General features: G+C 43.8%; 1 long non-coding RNA gene across 1 annotated transcript; it reads left to right on the forward strand.

The window, feature by feature from the left end:
* The first annotated feature begins 762 nt into the window (after positions 1-762).
* On the forward strand, positions 763-2,592 carry LOC108449713. Its single transcript, XR_001865984.1, has 3 exons — positions 763-947; positions 1,027-1,131; positions 1,907-2,592. It is a non-coding gene; the product is annotated as an uncharacterized LOC108449713 (long non-coding RNA).
* The last annotated feature ends 16,951 nt before the right edge of the window (positions 2,593-19,543 follow it).

Raw genomic sequence — 19,543 nt, forward strand, 5'->3', positions numbered from 1 at the left:
TGTGCAGGTCATCTCCCTGGACCCCATGGAAGACCCCTCAAGAGCAGGTGGATGTACCCCGAAGGAAGCTGCAGCCTGTGAAGAATCCAACTCTGCAGCCTGAGGAGAGGAGCCCATACAGGAGCAGTTTTCTGGCAGGACCTGTGGCCCATGGGGGACCTGTGCTGGAGCAGTCTGTTCCTTAAGGTCTGTATCCCATGAAAAGGACACACACTGGAGCAGTTCTTGAAGAGCTACAGCCCATGGGAAGGACTGTCCCTAGAGAAGTTCATAAAGGACTCTATCCTGTTAGAGGGACTCCCCACTGCAGCAAGGGAAGAGTGTGAGGGGGAAGGAGCAGCACAGAGGAAGTGTCATGGACTGACCACAAACCCAATTCTGCGTCCCCCTTCACTGAACAGAGAGAGGCAAGGGTGTAGAAGAGTTGGGAAGGAAGAAGTGAAGTTGAGCCTAGGAAATAGGAGAGAGTGGCAGCAAACTGTTTTCAGCTGTATCTTTTCTTCTCACTATCCTGCTTTATTTTTAATTTGCAATAAATTAAAAGTTTTCCCCAGGTCTGTCTTGCCTGTGATGGTAACTGGTAAGGGACCTGTCTGTCTTTATCTTGTCCTGTGAGCTTTTCCATCCCATTCCTGCCCCCATCCCGTTGAGGAGAGGGAGGGACAGCAACTGGGTGTGGTCTGTCAGCCAGCCAAGGTCAAATCCACCACCGCAGAGACTGAAACAATGAAACTGTTGTCCATTTAAATTCTTTCAGTTGTCAGTTTAAGTTCTTTGCGTTCATTGCTGTCCTTTTGGGTGAATAAATACAAGCTTGATACATAAATGTAACACGGATGATTTCTCAACAGGTTCTGAAAAACAAGAACCCACTAGCAAGGCAGTACTAAAGGATGGAAAACCAGAGTTACTGCGAACTGAAGGACTGATTGGTTTCACATCCAAAGGTGAGCAGGAGTCATTGCTATCTCCCTTCCTCCACTGCAGTTATTTTCTTTTTAAGTTTTAATCCTCTGCTCTCCCTAGTGTTCACTTTTTCCAGAAGGGGGAAAAAAAATTATTCTGGTAGCACTCAAGATGGAAGGAATAAGGAAAAGTACAAGCTTGGAAAAAGGCTGCTCACATTTACTGGTGAGTACTGTGCAGCGTTTATCTTGCACGTGTTGATGAAACCTGCTTTGAATGTTTGAAACTGGGTTCTTGCAGATCAAACAGAAACAAAACTCCCAAACCTCAGCAGCTACAGAACAGTTACAGCCCCAATGACAGCTAAGGAATTAGCAATGCCAAGTGAAGAATGTCACAGTGGATTTGCAATTAGATATTAGGAAGAAATTCTTTATGGTGAGGGTGGTGAGGCCCTAGCACAGGTTGCGCAGAGAAGCTGTGGCTGCCCCATCCCTGGAAGTGTTCAAGGCCACGTTGGATGCGGCTCTGAGCAACCTGGTCTAGTGGAAGATGTTCCTGCCCCTGGCAGGAGTTGGAATGAGATGATCTTTACAGTCCCTTTCAACCCAAACTCTTCTGTGATTCTATGATGATTCTATGATTTTCCTGGGAAAGAGAGGGGAAATGCTGTATTACTATTGATGCATTTATATGACAGGTATGACAGCTGTTTGTGGCACACTGTAAACATACAGGCTGTTAGTGGAAGGAGCCTGCCTTTGTAAGGGTGTGCAAACATCCTGGATGCAGATTGTGGAACTTTATGCAAATGTCCACTTTTGACTAGTGGTGTGGGCCAATGTGGTGCAAGAAAATAGTCTTACTCTGTAACCAGATAATACCTATCTTCCAAGACTACCCACAAGTAACCAACTATGCAAAAGCATGTGACAGGTAAGGATGTTCCACAGCATTTGAATTTCTGAGCATCATTGCCACTAGTTTTTTATGTTTGCAGACCAAAGTAAGTCTTCCCTCCAGCCTGCCATGCTTCAGACCTGTAGATACTGCTTACACCCAGCAGGATATAAAGAGGATTGGTAGGTTTTGAAAGTGTACTTCCTGCTTTTAACAACCGTGGAGCAACTTAGACCAGCATTCAAACTGACATTGAGATGAGACCACTGAGAACAGAAGGAGCTTGGACTGGATTTCAGTTTAGATACTTCAGATGGTACCTAAAGATTGATGTGATAAACCTCAGATTAATTGTTCTAATAAAGGTACAGAGACACCAGAACAACTAATACATACATACGGAAAGTTGCAAGTTTCTCAAGAAACATTTGCATGTCTGCATCTTTCCAGCTACAACTGATGAGGAAAAAATCCCACGCTTGAAGTCATCTGCACATTCAGTGCTTAGTCTGTCGTTGGAATGACTAAGAAGATGATTATGGAGGATTTTTTCACCTTTTTGTTTTGACTGCTAACAATTACTAAGACTGGCAAATGACTCTGCCTGAGAGGTTAGGTCAAAGTTTATAGTTCAAATGAACAAAAACTAACAAGCTGGATTTTCCTTCACTGCCAGCCCACTCGTGTTGAGTTGTATGAGCAGCATTTTCTGTATGATGCACAGTAATGCTGTTATTTGGTTCCTCTGGTTTAGAAATAAAATAATTCTATCTGCACCTCTCTTCACCATGACTCACGTCTGTAAGATCACAAGGGAAAAATCAGTGTGCAGCTTTCTTCTCTGTCAGACAAACAGTGTTGGTTGCCATCATGCCTTGACATTCAGGACCTGAGCTGCCTTCTTCTTGAGTGTTTCACATCTGTGCAGATAAAGCAGGTACAGTAGCTCCACAGGATTTATTTTATCCAGTTTATTTACCTTGCTCCATCTGTTCAAAGTAAACAAACACTGTGAACAGGGCAGGTAAGAGGCTGAACTGGATGTACAGAGGTAATTAACTGTCTTATCTTTTATTCAGCTAGTGCTCTTCAAATTTAATAAACAAGTTCTTTCAGGCACAGATGAAGAGCATACTTTCTTCTTTTATTCTTTCTTTGGAGTGTAAGCACATCCTAAATGGAGGCAAGGAATTTCAAAAGTACCTACTGATTTTGACTGTGTTTTTATATATTGAATTTGAAGTAGCTTAATAGAAATTTTCAGAAAGGCTGCCTCTGTGACTGTGGTTGCAGTCAATATAAATTGGATATATATGGCCATCATGGCTTCTGGGCAGCCGATGACATCTCTGAGAAAACGTCAGGGAAAATTATTTACCCTTTCTCTAAAAACCAGAAATCATATAAAATGCAGTTGAACTGTGGACTTTCCATCCCTTCTCTTCTGCTGCTGATAACAGAGGAGAAAAAGCTACAATTATTTGTTCCTGCGAGTGTGCAAAATCAAAGTTCTGTCTTCTCCGAAGGACCTTCTTGGAGTGAACTGTTTCCTGTAACTGAGGTCTTGGGGTTTCCCCCACCACATAGTACTCCTTTTATCTTCCTTTTTATGTGCAGTGTCTTCCAGCTGAGAAAATCCCAGGTCCCTTTTGTCATTTTGTCCACAGTCACTTAACTCTTGGTAGGCCTAGTCTCAGATTCTCCCGGTAAACTGTCTGTTTGATTTTCACTGAGACTCAGCAATCCTGTTTTAGGTTTCACAGAAACTTCAAAAAAAATTGACTTGATTAAATACCCCAGCATATGTGTCCACAGCCACAGAGTGAGCTCCTGTCTGAGCTTGCCTGAAGCTAGAGCTCAGGACTTGTTAAATTAATTTAACATCAGCCTACACAGATCATCTAGCCCACCACTTCCCTTCAAGGACAGGGAAGTACTTCCCATGTCATAAACTTCCATTTTGGCATAGAGTGATCAGACACATAATTGTCTGGAAGAGGAAGAATGCTGTTCTTCTATGGGCTCCAGCTCTGAAGGTCATGAGGAGAAGGCAGGAGTAATTTCAATTGGTAATGACAGAAAATATTCATTCAAATATATTCAGTGTGTCAAGTGGCACTTTAAAAATCCTTTGAGGGCAAGATGGACACAGCTGCAGGCAACTGCTTCTGTCTAGGCAGGAACAGGGCACAGAGGGATCACATTTGCTCAGGCCTGAATTAGCTTGCACAAATCACATTAGAAAGATTTTTCTAAAGGGTTCTTGAAAGATCAGATTTGACAACCTCAAAATCAGCTCTTTAAACTAGGACAGAGAAAACCTCGTATGTTTAAAAAATAGTAATAGACAAAACTTTGCAGTAATTCAAATTGATATAAAACCTGGAGGATCTGTTTTCTGGGAAATGTATTCAAGCTGCTGTTACGTGTCACAAATAACTGTAACTTCATACAAAGCCTTTTTCAGAGTGGTTCTCCCAGTTGTCTTCACTACAGACAGCAGACGAAGAGTGTTCAGGGTCAGTGGGCTATGTCAGGAATTGCCTCTGAGGAGCTTTGTGAGATTAAAAGTTGGAGTTTTTTGACAGCTACTTTCTGTTCCAAATAATGGTTTCAAAACCAAATTTTATGTGGGTTTAGCTATGATGCTTTCTTCATTACAGTTCCTCACTTGTGCTGAGCTTACTGCTTTGACAGGAACACACTGGCTCTAAGTCTTGCTGTGTATTTTAGTTCTTCCATGCCAACACACATAAGTAGTTCTCTCACCCCCAGTGAGATGTCTTTTACCTCCTGAAATCAACACACACTGTACTGAGGTCAGAGCAGCCACCAGTATTTTAGGCACTGAAAATGAAAATAAAATGCAATCTGATACAGCAGAGGCTGCAATTGCTAAAAAATCCCTTTGGAAATTTTCATCTTAATGATCTCCTTTGCTGATATCAAAAGGTTATGGCCTAACAGCTTCCAATTTCTGCACTCATTGCCTGTGTAAAATCATGCTGCCTTTTTAAAAAATGATTCTGAAAAACTTTTCCCTGGACTGATTCATTTAACAATACTCTTCAATGATATTTAAACACACTTAGACATGGTCATGAATTAACCTTCATAACCTCCATTATGAATTCATGGGTAGCATACTTACTACACAAATTAGTTACTGTTAGATGTTCAAACAATCAATTTCATGCTTTCTCTCATGCTTTGGGCTTACAAAAATATTTACAGAGCTCTCTCGTTAGCTTTTCTCAAATCCTTCATTAAAATTTCTTCTGCAACAATAGAGAAGCCTTGGCAACAGCTCATACCCTGTGCTGGCTGCCTATCACACCCATCAGGATTGCTTCACCGTTGCCTTAAATTCCCCTCCGTGACTGTACCCATCTGTTGTTTCATGTCTTACACCTCAAAAGCGATTTGGGGCAGGATTAGCTTTTCATTTCAGATTTTTATTGCTTCAGTCACAATGGGATCATTTTCTGTGACAGAAATTCCAACATGCAACATGCACAGTAGTGAACAAATGGGGAAGACAGATAGGGAAAGGCAAAATGACTTGCTTAAAATATCCTGTGAAAGCTGGGAGTCAGAGCACTGTTCATCTTTCTGTGTTTGCATCCTTTTTCTCACAGCTGTCATCCTTCTCATTACAGAGGAAGTCCAGGCATTCTAGCAAGGATGAAAAATCAAATTTGAAAAAAAAAAAAAAAAAGGAAGATTACAATGGATAATTCTAGGGAAAGGGAAGAGTTACTCATCCCATTTCCCAAGGGCTCATAAATACGAGCAAAGCTCATATAAAACATGTCATGGGTGCCTTTAACCACTAGGAGCCGTATTCAGACCATCTCCCGCCTGTAACGGATCTGGCAAATTTTAGCGTTTAGGTCAGAGGAATAGAACAATACAATTGTTTAGATTGGAAAAGACCTCCAAGATCACGGAGTCCAACCAGTTAAGATCTTCCACCATCCAGGGCTGCAAGATGCTTTGTAATCACCTTGTCTCGGTTTTTGAGACAAAACTTCAGGAGGAAACACTCCGGAGTGTCTCCTCCGAAGGGAAAAGGGCCTCCCCTTTTCCTCCGTCAATGAGACAAATGGGTCACAAGAAGTGGGAAAAAGAAACCAAACTGTTTATTGACACACGAACAAAACAGGGTAGAACAGGTTAAAAAACCCCTCAAAATACAACAAATGCCCAGCGAGGGAACAGACACGTGGGCTCGGACCAGCCGGGGCAACCCCGCAGGCTCCCGGACCTGCGAGGAGGGGACGAAGTGAGGCAAGGGGAAGGAAAGGGAAAAAAGAACAAGAGAAAAACCAACAGAACCTTCTCCCAGCTAGCTGGAACGCAAAGGAAACCCAGCAAAACAGCACTGCGCTCCCGGCGCGCTCCCTCCCGAGCCCTGCCCAGAGCCCCCAGAGCCCCCCGAGCCGCTGGGCTCAGCTGTTAAACTGCCCCGCGCTCAGGCCCCGCGCCCGCCCCAGGCCCCGGGCCCGGCCCCGGGTCCATCCTAAAGCCACAGCGTCCTTGGGCACTGAGCGGATGGTTAAGGAATAAAGCGGCTTCAGAACATCACCCCAGGACACATCTACACCTCATTCATCCTTTTGTTTGGGATTGCCCAGAAGGCTCAACATGTCCCAGCCTGACCCGAGTCTAGAGCTTAGGCTCTGCTTCCAGTCTAGCTTTCCTCGCTGTCCCAGTGCAATCCCACCACACCCAGCACAGACAGCCAGTATTGGCAGAGCTGGAGGGGAGGGGAATTTGTTCTGCTGAATCTTAAACAAAAACTTTTGGCAATATTTTTAATGAAGGTTGTAGGCTTTTCTGGTTCTGGAGGGGTTTGTAGCTATAACTCAGGATGCCATTTCAGCTAAAGGGCCCATTCCCATTAATGACCCACCCTGTTTTCACAGCGCTCTGTGGTGGCAAGCATGGCTTGGCTGGGATTGTTAATTGCTGTGAGTTAATATATACTTTATTGCCTTCAGTTTGCCTGAAAACATGATGGCATTTGGCATTTGTTTGTTTTCAATACTTGTTCTTGCAAAACTTGGAACGTCCCCCTTGGGGGATTTTGCACTCCTGTGATATTCACCATTTCAAAGCTCAGATATCCCAAATGACTTTTGAAAAGTATGCCAGGTCACCTGCAGAATGACTGGAATCTCTCCATCCACTGCATGGTTACCAAACAGGCTTGAAAATATGAGAAGCTTGATGAAAAAAATCCTGATCTCTGCCGCTTTCCTCAATCAAATTCTGTCCAGTCTGATCAGTTCACACACACACAAGTCTGCAGGACAATTCACAGGCTGGTACAGAATTAAAAATCTCAGAAAATTATTTAGAAGCCAAAGCTTTTGTTGGCTTTTTCGCTATCCAAGGAAGTCAATAATATACACATTTTTAGATATTATAGGCATGATTTATCATAGCAACTTCCACAGCCTCACCACACCAGCCACTTCCCTGGAAGCTGAAATACATCATCTTATATTTCCTTACTACAAATGTGAATGAGGACCATTAATTATGACACTTTGAGAGATATTTAATTTCTGTGTGATGCAGCAGGATTGCAGAGCTGTGCAGTTCTCACATAAAGAAGCAGCACTCAATGAACACCTGAATAACCTACAGATTAAACTTGGTCCCATGAAGTTTAGAGTTCAACAGGTATGAGCCAAACACCACTTGGTACAATTGCAGGTATGAAAAGCAGCAGCACTGAAGGCATCCTTAGTGAAGGGTGTGGAAGAGACTGACCACCGTGTGCTGTTTCGATGTGGCTTTGAATTGAAGTGCTTTGCAAACCTCTGATTAGAGGGGTAAATTTGGATGTTTTGTTAAATAGTATATGAATTATTTCAAAGATCAGACTGTGTTTGCATCATGTGGTGTGGACACACTGATAGCCTTTTCTAAAAGGAAGCAAAGACATAGCTGTGCACCAAGTTTTTCTAAACCAGTTACAAAGAGAAGTCTTCATAGCAACCTGCAAAACCTGTAATGTACTTGCACAGGTAATTTTTGAGCACCAGTACCAGTGAATCCTGGTTTCCTGAAGATTTGTGCCCTGATTGACTAACTTCAAAGCAAAATCACCAAGTGAAGGTTTTCCCATAATAGCAGCACCTACAAGATGTCCTTCCCACCTGGATTCTCTAATGATGCATGAGTTTGCAGCCTTTACTTTACTAGCTACGCATACAGGTGCTTTGTTTTTCTACCCATCTGCCTGTTTCACAAAGGCATGAACTTCTGTTCAGCATTTTGCCCTTCTGTCTTATGTGACTGAAAACAGATATAAATATTATTAGCAAGAAGAGGAAGGATGGCAAAATCCACCAGGTGCCATGGTTCTGCAAGTCTCCACAGAAAATCAATCAGAAAATAAGGAATTTAGCTCCAGTCAGCATCGGAGAAAGACAGGAAGACACAGCTGTCATTAGACAGAATGAAAATGCTCTGACAGTACAAAAGAACAACTATTTCACTCTCTGTGCAGGTTTCTTTCTGGGCAGCACAGAATATCCAAACCTTTTCCTCTGTAATCCAGCACTGAATGGACTTCTTGCTCAGCTTGCATATGCTGTTGCTGTACGCAGAAAGCACCTATGTCTTTATCTGATCTTCATGTCAAAAAGCAAGGATAGATAGGTAAATTTGCAACATCTGCTTTTTATTCCCTGCTTAGAGAAAATAAATTCTGTTGAGGGGGCATGGAGAGAAGGGCTTACAACTTTGTGGAGACAGCTCAAAACCTCCTTTGGCTGCATTCCCAGTAGAAAAACATTCACTGTCGTGATGTTAATTGTATCACACACATCCACACCTTTTTGTGCTTTTCCAGGAGTTAATACTGGCTGTTGCAGATCCAGCTCTGGTGGCACAAGCCTCCCTACTATGCAGGGTTAATGTCTGCAGACAAGTGCACAATCATTTGTTTCTGCTCAGCTGCAGGGACAATGCAGACACAGTTATGTGCAAACAACTCCTCGCCTTGTAGGCAGCAAGTCACATGCCTGACATTAAGTGTAAATCATGTGCAATCTCATCTCTGGCCCTTGTCCAAAAGCCTGCTTACCCTCCCGTATCTGAATGTACAGCATTAGGTGGCACTGAACACCTCAACTGAAACTCTGCTTGGTTTTATTGGAGTAACAGACCATAGTTCCTTTGGTCTTCACAGGCCCACAGGTGGGAACAGCCACGTTGATCCCAAACTACACGCAGAATGAAGTGCACTTAAACATTTTACTGCATTACTACACCATCTTTACTTCTAGCAACAGTTCAGAGACTTCCTACAGAGCCTTGGCAGAACCTGGCCCCCATGGCCTGGTAGTTGTGGGTAGCAGGTGGCCTGAATTGCTCTCCTAAACTCAGGGTGCCCTGTTATTCCATCTGTCACTGACACCATAAGGTATGTCCATGCTATATATTACACCTGCTGTGCAGGGTGAGCTGCCCAGCTGGGACTGGCGCCTGCTTGTGGGTTCCTCCAGCCCTCCCTTCTCTATCCTCTGGATCACTGAGCAGAGCTGAGCACAGGGATCAGCTGAACCAGAGGAAGCAGCAGCTGAACAGCAATTAGGAACGGTTCAGTGTCATCCCAGCCCACCCCACCCCACTCCACCAAGTTCTAGCCCCAGGGTCTCCTAAAGCCTTTGACCCTTGGCTAAGGGGCTCTGTGGCCTAGGGATACAGGTTTTATGGTGTGATCAACAGGGCCAGGTTTAATGTGTGACATGAACACAGCCAGAGTAAGCAGGTGGGTGAAGTTTTTGAAGTTATATATTATAATAAAGTTATAATTAAATATACACAATTATAGCTATTTAGACCCATTCTAGGAGGTTGCTGAGACCCACCTTTGAAATTTTCTGTTTGACAGTCCAAGTGCTGTTTGTGCACTGCCTACATAGTGGCAGGGGCCAGCACAGCACTTCACCTGGGAAGAATTTCCTCCAGGCTCCCATGAGAGCAGAGGTTGCTCGTTCCCATGGCTCAGCAGAGCATGAGGGCAGCTGAGTGCCATCCCCTCACTTAACAGGCTCTGAGATGTGGATACTCACTAATTTAAATATTCTGGCTAGAGGTTGTAGCACTTCAGATATGCTTTTTAACTTCAAAAAAGGCACACCTGACAGCACAAATTAGTCACAGCTAAGGAGAACCTAAGAAAATGCATTAAAATTAGAGCAAAGACTTGGCTCCCAGGAGAGACTAGTGTTTTCATTAGCTGCAAAGTACAGATAAGATTTTGTGACTGTTTCTTATTTACATTTTGAAAGCCAGAGTTGCTGGATATTCCCTTCAACTAGGAGCTCTCGAGTTGTTTTCCATGATTTCTGCACTAATCACTTCTCTTCTGGAAAATTCAATTCAAGCCCATGTCTAATCTAATGTAGGGAATCTTCAAGGACCTGAAGGAATTCTTTTTGCATCTGTCTATTTTTGTATCACTAAAACATTTTCCTGCTCCGGGGGCCTGCAACAAAGTCCTTGCTGTGAAATTCTTACCATCTGAGGTACAATGAGAAGGAAAACTGGAGGGAAACATCCCTCTTGCAGGTTGTGGGAAGCCCTTGTGGGCCAAGCAAGAACACAGACACACAGGTGCCAGACATGACCACCTCTCACCACTCGTGCTGTCCTGCTGCAGCTGGAGCAGGATATTTTGCCAGGAAGGAAATCACCTCCTCACCCCAGTGGGATTTCACCCGGTATGCAGATGGCTCTGGTGTGATGAGAAAACCCCACCACTTCCTAAGCAATTCCTCATCCCCCTCCTGTACCATCAGCTGCTGTTACCTCACTGCTGAGGCTGCCCACATTTTACAGGGAGTAAAAGGCTGCTGGGCAACTCTCTCAGCCCTGCCCAGGCAGCAGGATCTGTGGGATGAGCGAGGATCTGGCTACAACAAGGAGATCATAAGGCCTTTGATTTATGGTTGAGCTCTAGTACTCTGCCAAGAAAGGATTTCACTGAGTTATGTTCAGGACCACTAATTAGACTGTTTCCAGATGTTGCCCAGAGAGGAACTGTGAAGGATGAAAGGAGGTGGTGGATTTGGTATTTTTATAAAAGGGAGAAGTTTGTTTTCTGACAGCTGGATTGCATTTAAACAGCTTGGCAAAACCTTACCTTAGTTTTAAAGACACGCTTTACTACAAAGCGATTTCTGCTACAAAAAAAAACTCCACTGGGGAAATAGGTTGGGGTTTATACAAATATTTCAAATTATTATTCTAGCAGAGGGAGTGAGAAAAAGACCAGCTCAAAATTTCACATTGTCTTCGCCATGAATAATCCATCACTGTCTGTCACACACAGTACAGGTGGATGGGAAGGGAGGAGATGAGCTCCTGCTGGACCAGAACATGAGAGTTCAGACTCAGAAGAAAGTTCTTTGGTGTTATGGTATATGGAGGCAGAGCTTAGCCAGCAGTGATGTCCCAAGAGCACAGAAAACCACAAGATTTTAATAACAAAGACAGAATTGTAGCCACGAAGAAACAGTTGGTTTAAAGGACAGATAAATTGCAGTCTGGCCATTTACCTGAAGCCTCAAATCAACACATTAATCAGGTGGGGAGAAAGGAACTGATCCCAGCATGAAGGAAGCGGACAGTGCCAAACCCAGGTCTATGAAGATAAATTATCACAGAAGAAGAACATGAATATTAATTTACTAATGAATATTAATTTGTGTACATGTGGTTTTTAGGTGCTTGAGATAAATCCCATTTGAGATGCATTACCAGAGTCCTGTGCAGTGCTGGGGAATTTGCTCCTTAAATTCAAGGCTGATATCAGAAACACTGTGTTCATACATATGAGAATTTTTGTAGATAGATAGATAGATACAGTTTTTCACTTTGGAGAGATGGCAAGTATGGTCTGTAACAGCTTTAAATTGCTTAAATTTTATAGTGGACTGAAAATATGAGGTGAGGGAAATGGGCTGGACAAGGATGAATGACTCTGGACCAAAGGGTTTGAGTAAGGTAACTGAAAGTAAGGATTTGAGCGAGAGTTCCTAAGATACTGGATCAGGAAAAGAGGTCAGGACCTGGGAGATTCCATGTCAGAGCATTACTGTCCTTTCCATTGCAGCTGAGATAGCAGTCTCCAACTTGAGCTGTAAGCATGGGAGCTCATTCCTGGTGACAAATGTGTTTCTTTCTGTCCACCCTGCTGCTAGCATCCTGCATCACCTCTCACGTGGCTTTTGGACAGGCCCTGGAAGATGCAGCACTTGATGGTTCTGGTTGTGAACTGCCTCATGACTGCAGAAGCACCTTGTACAGGCTGTGCTGAGGTACCTGCCAGACTACCTGCCCTCATCCTTCTCCAGGCAGCAGCAGACCTTGCCTTTTGTGTGTGGGCCCTTCGGCACGTGGCCTCTCCCTGCTTCCTGCAATATGAGGGAGATGATCTTTTCCTCTCCTTGGGTCCCTTCCCTTCCTCCCTCTGCATGGGCGTTGCTGCCCGCTCGCTGCAGCAGTACTGGATACCAGCACTGTGAGTAAAAGCTGGGAGACTACCAGCAGAGGAAATGCTTTGAAAATGAGATCTCCTACTTCTGTGTAGAGGAACAGGCTATTTTAGGAGCAGATTGTGTTGGAGATATGGGCTGGGACAGGATTACTGCAGCTGCTGAGGGAAGTGCTGCTGTATCCAGAGCTTCCCAATAAGCAAGGCAATAGATATCTCATAAAGAAACTCTCCAGTTCATCAGCTCCTCTCCTCTCTTTGTGGCATGGCCTCTGGACTCAGATGTGGTTTTCCCAACCACAGAGACCATTGCTGGTGTACAGCAGTGTAAGAGACCAAGCCCACCATTCGCACCTTCCCAAAATAATACAATTTCCACACAAGTTCCAAATTACAGCAGAAAGAAAGGGTTGTCCTGCTGTCAGTCTGAGGGCAGCACAAAGGAGCATGGTAACACAAAATTCCAGCAGTTCTGGGCACATTTAACAACATTATTAAGAAAAATTCAGTCCTGAGCAGCTCTGAAGGAAGTAACACCCCATTGTCTGCCTCAGATTCACAGATTCCCCTTCTAACTGCAGCTCCCCAGCCATTTAAATTACATCTGATAATTAAACATGCTGTGAAAGCAGCTTCAGTGCCTGCCAAAGCTCTGTTGAGTTTCACCAGAGATGCTTCAGCTGAAGCCTTCAGTTCTTAAATTTCTGGTAAGTGGTCTGTTGGGACTGGAAGTGCACATACGTTTGTCATCACCTGTATCTTCAGTACACAGGTCTTGCCTGCTGAGGCAGTGGTCTCCAGCCTGCAGTACCCAAATGCAATGCCAGTAGCCTGACCTGGTGTATAATTCTCTGAGCTAAATCTACGAGCAGGAGGAGCTGCAAGCCAGGCTGCAGAGGCCTGCAGACCTTTGTCGGTCAGTGTGCTGAACAGTCACTGCAAGAATTACCTGCGAATTTATTGCCCTTCACTGTAACTTGAGAAGAACGTTGCTGTCTCTATTCTCACAGAGATTTACAGCTCATTCTGACTAGAAATGGGGCTTTTTCTCTTTTTTAATTGAGTGATCTGTCTTTTGGAGAAATATTTTATTTTGTGCTGCATGTTTCAAGGTCTTTCACTGTGTCACTTCCACTTTATTTAGCCACCCTGTCACACCAGCCTTGTGCACTCCCTGGTCCACTATCCATGGCAACATTCACTGCTCGTACATTTATTTTTGCTTTACGCAGCTCCGTGATTCTTCCCAAACTGACTCTCAAGACTGGAATGTGGCCCTAAATTAGGCCTTATCTACATGGGAAACCATTCCAGAGATTTTGGGATAACTCCTCTCTGTGGAAAGCCTTGGTGTAGCATACGTGTGCACAGCTGGGAGTTATACCACGGAGCTGTCACAGTTCAGTGTGCCTTTGTGCCACGATAAATTAGGATAAGCACTGACTCAGGAAAAGTCCTTGGCTATTACTGGAGAAAGGTCAGTTGAGAATTGCGTTCGCTGTGTGGCCGCATCCAAAAAGCAAACATAGATGAGGCTATATAAAGGATGGGATGAAGGGTTATATAATTCAGTTACACAATGTATGTGATTGCTGTCATCAGAAGACGGTCTTCAGTGCTTGTTAGTCTGTTTCAAAAATAAATAATGGGATTGGGGAGTTCAGGGACAAGCAGCGTTCTCACAGCGATAAATAAAAAAACCTAAAGGATTGGAACGATTTATCTGGGAAGGAAGGATAAGATGTGATAAATCAAACTATGAACAGTCTAGGACACATGGATTAAGAGTGCCTGTTTTCCCTTTCATATAATAAAAGAGCAAAGTGTCATTCAAAGAGATGAGAAATAGCAAATTACGATTTTACAGAAGCACTTGCTCGACATAGTTACAAAACACAGAGCACTGGAATTTACTGAAAACCAAAACATGAGAAATCTTGATGTGGTAACAGGAACATATGCAGTTGCAACCTTGAAAACTAAAAACTTAACCCCCAAATCCAGAAGGGAGATAAATGCTTTGGTATCTATTTTATATAGGGAATTATATTACACCATCAGGAAAAAAGAGATATCAGGGCTTGTTTCCACCCTCTATTGACATCTCCATTACTAAACACTCAGAAACAAGTGATCCCACCAAATGGCCATGGATCCAACAGTACAGTGATGTCTGTGTTCCCAAGGAACAATAACAGCTGTGAAGGCAAAGGAGCTGCCTCTTATTTCCAGAAATGTGTAACGTCTGTCTATTGTGCCCATGCTGGTGCTTGACATGGCCACACACACCAGAGCCACTGTTCAGAAACAACTTCCAAAGATGCCTGTTCAGTCGGTGAAAAATGTTATGTCTGAAAGAGCTCGAATTTGGTGAACTTTCATCAGAATTGAATTCCAGCTCTGGTTGCCCTGGAAACACTGGGATGCTAAAGACACCTCATCTCAGAGCAGCTTTGTCCAAGGGGTTTGCTCGGCACTGAGGCTCCTCTCAGCCTCTGCAGCACTTTCTGGCACATTGACTTCAGTTTGACTCAGCAACTGCAGGGTGGGTTATATTGCTCCTCCCTGGAATTAATACTGGTTCATATCCAGCCCAGACCTTTTGAGCTGAGTTTTCTTAGTTCAAATGCACATCTGTGCCATATGGCAGCTGCACCTGACTTTGGATTCCTCACTCCCCAAGGTGGGTGTCTCTTATTTGCCTGACAAAGTGGCAGAGGGAGTTCAGACAGTTCAAACCCATCCCAAAAGAAAGGGAATGGTGAATAGCCTTCTGGCCACTGTATCACAGTTTGCTACCAAACACAGCTGCTCTCCAGTTGCATTGTGAGATGGATCCAGACTGACTCTGCTCAGCTCCATTATGAGTTTCCCCCTGATCTTTCCAGCCCCCTGACCTCTGTGCTACATGAAGCTGAGAAACTGCAGGATTCATTGATTTCATTAGGAGTTATGTGTGCTTGGTGCCTCTTGGACCAGGACCATCTTTTATCCTTTTCTAGAGGATATTTTGTGGCCAAGTTTCTCCCTCAATCCCAAGGTTTTACAAAACTCTAATGACAAATTTATGCAGCCAGAATCTATTTCCACAGGACATTATAGGAGTTAATCACAGAACCATTTAGGTTGAAAAAGACCCTTAAGATAATTGAGGCCAACCATTAACCCATCATTGCCAAGTCCACCACCAAACCATGTCCCTAAGTGCCATGGCTACATGTCTTTTAAATACCTCCAGGAATGGTGAACCCACCACTCCCTTGGACAGCCTGTTCAAATGCTTGACAAGCCTTTCAGAGAAGAAATGAAGAAATTTTTCTTAATATTGAATTTAAACCTCCCCTGGTGCAACTTGAGGCCACTTCCTTTTGTCCTCTCACTTGTTACTTGGGAAAAGAGGCTGAACCCCACCTGGTTACAACCTCCTTTCAGGTCATTTCAGAGAGCAATAAGGTCTCCCCAGAGCCTCCTTTTCCCCAGGCTGAGCATCCCCAGCTCTCTCAGCCACTTCTCATCAGACTTGTGCTCCAGAACCTTCCCCAGCTCTGTTGCCCTTCTCTGGACATGTTCTAGCACCTCAATGCCTTTTTGTAGAAAGCATCAAGTACCTCAGCCTATTCCTCATCCTTTGTCATTTATGTTTTCCCCTGCATCCAATAAAAGATGAAGATTCTTCTTAGGCATCCTTCTGTTATGAATTTATTTACAGAAACATTTTTTATTGTCTTTTACAGAAGTAGCCAGATTAAGTTCTAGCTGGGCTTTGGCCCAAATTAGACATTTTCTCCCTGCATAACCTCACACCATCTTTGTGGTCTTCTGGAGTTGCCTTTCCCTTCTTCCAAAGGTCATAAACTTTTTTTTTTTTTTCGCTGAGTTCCAGCCAAATCTCTCTGTCCAGACAGGCTGGTCTTCTTCCCCTCTGTCTTGTCTTTTGGCACATGGGAACAGCCTGCTCCTGTACCTTTCAGACTTCCTTCTTGAACAATGTCCAGCCTTCCTGGACTCCTTTGCCCTTCAGGACTGCCTCCCAAGGGACTGTGTCCACCGGGCTCCTCATTTTGGGCCCTCTGTCCCCCTCAGAAGGGAGTCTCCTATGACAGTGACCCATCTTTATTTCTTTATGGAAGCAGCTTTGACTTAGGGCAACTTAGCCGTGGAAACACTTCCAACCTGGAGAAACCATTAACTCAGGAACACCTCCCACCTAGAGAAACCATCATGCTCATCATTGTTCAGTTCCACTTGCAGAGCCTCCTACCTGTTACACTGGGGTACCTGGGGAGGTGGGGCAGTCACAGAGGAGACGTCCCTGCTGTGCCAGGCAGGGGCTTAGTGCCACTGCTCCCCGTCTCTTAAGTCACTCAGTTCAGCCAGGCAGAGAGAGGACAAGTAATCCTCTGTGTCATCTGTCCTGTCTGCCTCTGGGCCTGTCCCAGGGAGGGTAGAGTATGATTCCAACAGTCTGTTTCTCTCTCAGACTCCCTGATAATCCTCAAGCCCCTCCCCTCCTCCAGGAGCTCTGTCACTCTGTCACTGGGGTGTCTCTCTACCCAGGCACACTCCCACAGGGATGTTCACTGGTCAAGCTGGCAAAGTCACAGCACCCTGCCACATGACTGCCTTAATTAATCATGATAATTACTGTTCTCTCTGGAGGGCCTTCCACTCCAGAATTTCCAAAAGGTTTTTCTGCACTTGTTTAATTGATGGCCCTGCTCTGTGAGGTACTTGATACCTGTGACCATGGTGAGTCCCACATTGATAGAATGAGGTTAATAACAACATCCTGTTTCCCTGGCAGAAGGTTTCAAGATTATGGGATGTTCACCTTAGAAGAAGCAGTAGACCATATCAGTATCTAAGTAAAAAGAATCATGGAGGAAATAGAGGCAGAGTAAAGCACCAGAGTGGGAAGCTTGACTGTCCTCACTTGCTGTCAGGCCACCCCAGTGGCACACCAGCCAGAGGCCACCCAGAGGCAAAGTGGAATTGGAAACTGTCTGCAGGCAAGGTTTCCACAGAAATGTTTCTGGTAAATGCATTCAGACCAAACAGTCATTAGGACTAAACACAAGCTTTGGTTTAGATTTTTGTTTTCTCAACCTATCCAACCCAACATGGACTTCCCAGTTGTTCCTTAGTAACCAGTCCATATGTCAGGATAGTTAAGATTATTATGTATGAGGTAAAAAACTTGAGATTCAAACAGCAGCCCATATCTACCTCATTTAGTCAAGAAATGCACAGAATTTCCTCCATTTTTATTAATTCTTTTACATAGATGGGAGGAAGTATCATGGATTAAAAATCATGAAACTGTCATCTCTGCTGTGGATTTATTGTCTGGGTAGAGAAAGAAGCAATTACAGTTAAGGGAATGGTATGAAAAATAACTGCTTCTGAATATTTCTTTCCAATTTTAATCAATGTTAGATATAACAGTGGAAAAGTCAGTGTTTATATTTAATGTCTAAGTTCATAACTCTGCAAATTATAAATTTATTTTCAGGTAAAAGCATTGATAGGGAGCACATTCCACATTCAGGATGAATGGCTAAGATCAGACAGCTATGCATGCTTGATCTTTCATGCCCTTGAATATGCAGGGAATGAAAACAGCATCACATTACTTCTCCAACTAGGTGGAAATAACACAGCCCTAATGTTGAATCAATTCACAGAATAAACCCTGTGAATAGCTGCTGAGGAAATCAATAGGAGGAAACAGTGAACTGAACATCTATTCTCGAAATGGTCAGAAAAAGGAAAAATAGATTGTGGCTGTCCTGGTTTTGGTATCCCTGGAAAATCTAGGCCTAAAATCCCCATCTAGATTAACAAACTAATTAAGAACCGAGTGAGGAGATGATGAAGAAAGAAACAAAGGAAAAAATTGAAAATAAAATAACATAGAAAGAAAAGAAATAGAAATAAAAGAAGGATGATGGAGGGAAGCTGGGCAGTTACAGAGAAGCAGTAGCAGTAGAGATGATGGGAGAAGAGTATCAAGGGAAGAAACTGTTCAAAAGAGGAGGGTTCAAGGCAGCAGGTAGAGAATAAGTTCAATATTTTTCTTTCTGATAAAAGATGGGAGTGCCAGCAGGAAGCATCCTGTAAGAGAAAAAACTGTGAGATGAAGAGGACAAGACCTCTGAGAAGGTAGAGGGAGAAAAGTGCCAGAAATAAGCCAGATGTGACCGCTAGGTTTTATGTCCTATATAGCACAAGCCTTAAATTTCACCTGCTGCCCTCTCCCTTTTTGACAAATGGCAGATTTTCCTGAGGTGATACGGTCTTAAAGACCCAAAAAGCTGGAAAAATACCTTGGATAGCTGTGATCTTCTCTGTGATAGATGAGGGATTCCAGGGACAACATGACCAAAAGAGGAGGACAGGACAAAGATGGTTGAAAGGAGTGAGAGTACTCAGAGGTAATGGAAGGGGAGGGTCAGAAAAGAGAGGAGTGTCACAGATGAGTCAAAAAAACTGAGTGTAAATAAAGGTTTGTGCTGGTGGGAGGAGAGGAGGAATGAGGCTAAGAAGGAGAGAAGGAACAGATGACTGTTCTAATGTGAATTAAGATGACATCAGAAAAACTGTCTGTGCATTGATACTTACACAGCAACCAGTTTGCCCAGGCTTGAAGCCGATGATACCATCCTTTGGGAGCTGCTGTTCATCAAAGCCCTTTAGTGCAACCCCAGAAACCGCCAGTCTCTCCTTGCCCTTAATTTGTTTTAATGGAACACTTTTCCTGCCTCTTCCTGTGTTTTTTAGCAACTCCTTGCAATCTTTCTTTATCCTCAGCACCCGAAGCAAGTGATAAGATGCTGGTAACCTTGTTTGTAATTTGCAGTTCATTAGAAGTTCAGCCTGCAAGGGCAGCACTTGTGTGCAGGGTGAATTGTTGAGCAGGTTGTTTGATCTGAGCTTTGTCTCTGCCAGCCACTTTAAGGTGCTACCTAATCCTGATCCGTCAGCACTCACTGGGGTTTCCTGGTCTTCAACTCCGGTGTCAGTGGTGATAACCATCAAAACGGGGGAAACCCCCAAGTATTAGCTGCACAAAAAGCACGAAGTTCAACACAACATCAGTGAGAAAAAACAAGGGGCAGCCGAAGATGTGCAATAAGATTAAGAGATTTATATATGAAAACACAGAGAACCCCATCTCCACCGGGTACACTGCCCTAATCATATACACAGTGTCCTGAT

This window comes from Corvus brachyrhynchos, unplaced genomic scaffold (assembly GCF_000691975.1).
Source record: "Corvus brachyrhynchos isolate BGI_N302 unplaced genomic scaffold, ASM69197v1 scaffold89, whole genome shotgun sequence".
Classification (NCBI taxonomy): domain Eukaryota; kingdom Metazoa; phylum Chordata; class Aves; order Passeriformes; family Corvidae; genus Corvus; species Corvus brachyrhynchos.